This window comes from Pseudorca crassidens, chromosome 2 (assembly GCF_039906515.1).
Source record: "Pseudorca crassidens isolate mPseCra1 chromosome 2, mPseCra1.hap1, whole genome shotgun sequence".
NCBI classification, from domain to species: Eukaryota; Metazoa; Chordata; class Mammalia; order Artiodactyla; family Delphinidae; genus Pseudorca; species Pseudorca crassidens.
In genome coordinates this window covers 76,524,170-76,530,169 of record NC_090297.1, presented here as the reverse complement: position 1 = coordinate 76,530,169, position 6,000 = coordinate 76,524,170, and positions in this window count along the sequence as shown.

The following is a 6,000-nucleotide window of genomic DNA, read 5'->3' as shown; positions in this document are numbered from 1 at the left end:
AATCATACAGTCATTCATTCAGCAAATATTTATTGTGAACTGCACCAATCACTATATTAGATACTGTGAGAGACTTCCTAGCTGAATAAAATGTAGTCCTTGCCTTCAAGAAGTTCAAATAAAGACAACATAAATAACTACAAGGTAATGTGCTAAGTGTTACACTGGAGAAATGATCTGCAAGCTGGGTCAGAGGAAAGGGTGTTGCTAAATCTGCCTGGAGGATCAAAAAACGCTTCCCGGAGAAGGTGACATCCTAGCTAGATCCTGAAGGATGGCGCTCCCACAGGGTCCTTCCAAGATTTAAAGGAACACCTTGAGTGTTTTCTTCTAAATAATGAGGTAGCTTGATTTGTGGGACAGCTAAATGGTCCACTCAGTTAAAAAGTGACCATTTTCTCGGGGGCTTCCCTGGTGGTGCAGTGGTTGAGAGTCCACCTGCCGATGCAGGGGACACGGGTTCGTGTCCCGTTTCGGGAAGATCCCACATGCCGCGGAGCAGCTGGGCCCGTGAGCCATGGCCGCTGGGCCTGTGTGTCCGGAGCCTGTGCTCCGCAACGGGAGAGGCCACGGCAGTGAGAGGCCCGCGTACCGCAAAAAAAAAAAAAAAAAAAAGGTGACCATTTTCTCTTTGGTGGATCAAGGGAATTCCATAGACATAATGTATCAGGACTTCAGCAAGACACTTAACTAGGACGTTCATGATCTCTTTGAATGTCAAGATCGGGACATGTGAGCATAACGATGGCACATGTACATAAAATTCTAGCGGGTTGAAAATGGCCGCCATGTATTAATTACTGTTTTAATGCTAACAGAGAGAAAGTTCTCCCAGAAATATGGCAGTGGGTTTTCTCTTTGGCTGTGTCCTGTTCAAAGATTTTAATAATTTGAATCAGGACATAGAGACTTTCTCAGTCAATCTGTGGATGATACAAATCATCTAAGGCAGCCAGTATACTGATAGATCAATCAAGGATTTGTAAGGACATCAAGAAGCTGGAATAAAGGGTCAAAGTTAATCACATATAACTAAATAAGAGAAATTAATGTCCTGCCTTACTTCATCCCACTTGCTAAAGTACAGGCAGCAAAGCCCTCACTTACGGCATTGTGAGGCAATAGAAAATGTACCAGATTTGGTGTCAGAAGGCCTAAGTTCATGTCCTAGCTTGACTGAATGTTACACATGCAATTTCAAACACTACTCTAAACTTAACGGAGCCTCAGTTTTTCCACCCATAAATGAAAAATAATAATACAAGTTCACAGAACTGCTGTGAGAATAAGGGATATAGAAAGACATCGTAAACTATATATCACTATCCAAAAGTTATCTTTCGTAATGCTTGTAATAGTAATAGTGAAATAACAATAACAACAACAACGAGAAGTCATTTATAAGTCCTGTGGTCTTAATTAAATTCCAACCTAGAGACCATCAGTGCGACATGGCTTTCAAAATAGTCAATACAGTCACTACCCAGCCTTCGGTATTTTCAACATCCTCTACAGACAATTCTGATACGTAGCCAGGGCTGAGAACAGTGGACTAGGTTTGTTTCAAACTTTCCTGATGATAAAAATACCACATTGTTTAAACACAGTTTCAGAGGGAGGCCCCAGCCCTGGAGATTCAGATTCAATAGGTCTGTAATAAGGACCAGGAATTACTATCATCAGGAGAGTTTGAAAAATATTGGACTAGATAAGCTCTAATATTCTTCCCAATGTCTAAGAGTCTGAAGATCTGATCCAACTCTAGCTGCTCATTGGTTCTGAAAACAGTTTTGAAATACTTGGATTACAGTAATCAAGCCCCAAGCGAAAATATGTATGCCTGTAGCTGGCCATGATATTCTTCATATGATGTCTCTAAAGAATTAAACACACTTTTTAATAAACTAAATAGCAATAAGCATGTTGACTTTCCAATTGGCTGCAGTTTACTATTCTGGCTGATTCCAGTAAATCTATGTACACATAAATGCAAATGACAAAGTGAATTGTTTTCATTAAAGTGTTATTCACTATAAACGGACTTTAAGGCTTTGATCAGTTAGGAGTTCAGCGTGATATAGTTAAATCAATATTTTTAAAATATTTTCACTTAAACATACTCCATTCTCTGACGATGTGAACGTTAAGTCACTAGAGTTTTGGTCAAAACACACTTTTTTTCAACTAATATTTCGCTCTAAAGTAGAAGTGAGAAAGTATACAGGTGTTTGAGTGCTGATCTGCCATCACACTCAGCAACCTTCGTTAGTTTTTGATAGTCTCATCTGAATCTGCTCAAGAATAATGTTCTACTTCAATGACCCCAGACCTAGATCTGCAAGTCCTCTTTTCTTTCTTCAATTCCTTGCAGCTTAGAACCCAAAGCAAAGCTTTCTATGTATTTCTGAGAAAGTGGCTGGGAAAGGGATGAAAAGAAAATTATTCCAGAGCAAGTGCAATGTGATTTTTGCATTGAGGTTTTTCTTTCAAAGCACGGCTCCCTTAGTCCAAAGGGAGATGGCTCAGGCAGTGGCTGCAGCCCCAGATCTACTTGCGTGTCTACCGGATAGATGATGCTTTGAGGGACTGAGAGTCTTGCACGCTCAGCTTGTGAGACACAGGTTAAAGATAAAGGTGAAGGGCTTCCCTGGTGGCGCAGTGGTTGAGAATCTGCCTGCCAATGCAGGAGACGTGGGTTCGAGCCCTGGTCTGGGAGGATCCCACATGCCGCGGAGCAACTAGGCCCGTGAGCCACAACTGCTGAGCCTGCACATCTGGAGCCTGTGCTCTGCAACAAGAGAGGCCGCGACAGTGAGAGGTCCGCGCACCGCAATGAAGAGTGGCCCCCGCTTGCCCCAACTAGAGAAAGCCCTCGCACAGAACAAAGACCCAACACAGCCAAAAATTAATTAATTAATTAATTTAAAAAAAAGATAAAGGTGAAGATGAAAGACAGATAAATAAGCAGGAAGAGAGGAGGGCAGGCTACATCCTCCATAACACAGACAATAGCAAGGAGCCCCGCCCTTCACTGAAGGGAAGAATTGTGTTAGGTTTTGAGATTCCTCCACTGATAATAAGAGTTACTATTCCAAAGTGGGGAGGGGCGGTGATATCAAACGTGTTTGGGGAGAATCAAGTCAGATTATTTGGGACATATGGACAAAAGCAAGTCAAACAATTTGAGAATACACTTTATTTCTCAAAATGTGCTCTAGGAGAACATACTAGGTCAAAAGAGATAATTAATAGGGTCATTATTTTTATCATAAGTGATGTTTTACTTTGATGACCAAACCAGGCACTTTGGTTTAGGAACAAATTCAGTAAGCAAATCTTCTACCCAAAAGTGTGTTGACATATTTCAGATCTGTCCCTACAATGACATCCCTCCCTCTCCCCACTAAACTCCCATTGAGAGACAGTCTACAGATTTTCTTCCACACCTCCTGCAAATTCCCTAAAGAACAGAGCTGGAGAATCCATGCTATTCCCCAAAGAATCTCAGCTTCCTCTACCTCACAGAATGAGGAAAAGCCTATGTGCGACAGATGAGAAAAGGCTGAGCAGCTCCTTCTCTGGGTGGTAAGAGATGGAGGAGCAGGGAGGGGTCAGAGGGCGATGCCCCCACCCAATCGCTCTGGGCGCTCTCCACCTCTGTGGACCACGGCTGGCTCCTCTCTCTTGTTCTCCAGCAACCTGTCTCCCTGCAGTGCCCCAGACACTGCCTGTCACACCACCTCCCTGGAGAGGTTCGACCGAACTGGCACTTTACCTTGTATTCACTCACCTCATTCACCCCCAAGTCCCTTTACCTCCACACAGTTCCGCTCAAGTCACAACACATTTGTTGAGCACCCACTCAGTGCCAGACTCCCTGAGAGCAGCAGCACAAAGGTAAGCCTTTAGTCTCTGCCCCGCTCAGCCTACCTACTGTGCTGTGTGCACAGGCAGCACAGGTAGCTGAATAATGAAGACTCTATGACATACGCCAAGGATGAGTGGACATGAAAACGAAATCGGATTTCAGTGCACCAGTTATCACTGGGAGCGGGTGAGGGGACTCTTTCTGGTAGATGTGCCTTTAAGGTAATGATAACATCCCACATTTGTATAAAGGTCTAGAGTTTACAAAGTTTTCTCATAAACATTATCTCATTGTGAAATGTCGAGAGTCAGCTTTTCTTATGCAATTTACAGATGACAAAACTGAGGCTAAGGAAAAGTAAGGTCATGCAGCACCACGAGATTTTATAAAATAATACCGTTCAACAGCCAATATACACCCAGAAAACATTAGGCTAGCTCCTGATTATAACATTATACCCTTAAGTATTTCCAAAGTATAACTTCAGTTATCTCACAGAATAAGGTTTGGAGGGGAAAAGATGCCAAAGTACTATGACCACATTTTACCAGTGGACAGGAGGAACTGTCACAGCCTTGTCATACAGTTCCCGGGAGATAAGACAATACACTTCTCCGGGTCTGGAACATTCTTCCCTGGATCGCTACGATATGAGGCCTATAGATGGAGTTGAACATGGGTTCTAGGGACTGCAGCATCAGAACACAAATCAAAGACCTCAGGAAATTTCCCAAACTGTGCAGCTTACTGGGCAAATAACTTAATCAACTTGAATTTAAATGACATTATCTTCGGGGGTGGGGGGGAGATTAAGAAGACTGTCTTTCAGGAAAGTGTGGGAGCTGAGGAGTTATTGCCTCACAAGCACCCATCTATAAAAAACGGTGCTCTTGTCACTGGATACGCCAAGCTTTGATGAGGCCTTCGAGACTAGAGAACTAGCTCATGCACATTGAAACGGGCTGGAGCTCCTTGGATGAAAGACATCTCTATAAGACATGTGGATGTGCATTTGATAATCTTTGACATATGTTTAATATTTAGATTTCCAAGATTACTCATGTTAATATCCGCTGCACATCTTACTTTTCTGCTTTTTGTGCTCACTGGGAGATGTGGGTTTGGACACGTTTCAAGCCAGATTTGTTCCTGTGCTTTATTGCTGCTAACCACGGGGTCACTAAAATGGGAAAATCATCTGCTCTTCCTCTACTGAACTTTGAATTCAGAACTTACAATTCCAAAAAAAAAAAAAAAAAAAAAAAGAAGAAGAAAGAAAGAAAAGGAGGAAAGAAGTAAATGAAAAATGAATGTAGTAAAAATAAATGTGTGGTTCTGGGCCCCATTTAATTTTTCTAAAATGACAGTGCTGTTAATGCTATGAAATATTTTCTCTGATAAGTGTGATTTAGCTAATTTGCATGAAAAGCTAGTCTGTCATTCTGTAGTCTGTTGAGTTACGGGTTTTTAAAAGTGGGTTCTTTGGCTTCCCTGGTGGCGCAGTGGTTGAGAGTTCTCCTGCCGATGCAGGGGACACGGGTTCATGCCCCGGTCCGGGAAGATCCCACATGCCGTGGAGCGGCTGGGCCCGTGAGCCGTGGCCGCTGAGCCTGCGCGTCCGGAGCCTGTGCTCTGCAACGGGAGAGGCCACAACAGTGAGAGGCCCGCGTACCGCAAAAAAAAATGGGTTCTTTTCTGTATAGTTTTAATACATTATTGTTATATGTGATCACTGAGCTTTCCTAATGCCACGCTGAAAACATGGGTTTCATCTTTTTTTAAAAAAATTGAAATTAATTGTGAAAAAGTAATTTATGCAATAATGAATTTCTTCAGATAAATGTATTTATAAGGAAAAGCCATTGACACGTTATTCAGTATTCCTTTTTAAAGCCAAAAAAATAAAATCTATTTTCTACTGAAGTCTCAATCACAGAAAACTTGGGAAATTTAAAATTAAGCCTCCAAGGGTCCCCCTCCACACTTAAGGTTCCATAATTTCCCAAGGACTGAAAAGAAAGAGCTCTGCAAAATCTCCCTTGTGCACCTGTCCCACAAAAGGCTGAGGAGCTAAAGAAGGTCACTGGATTCTGAACCTTACGTTTTGCGACGTTCATGCAAGTTAAATAACA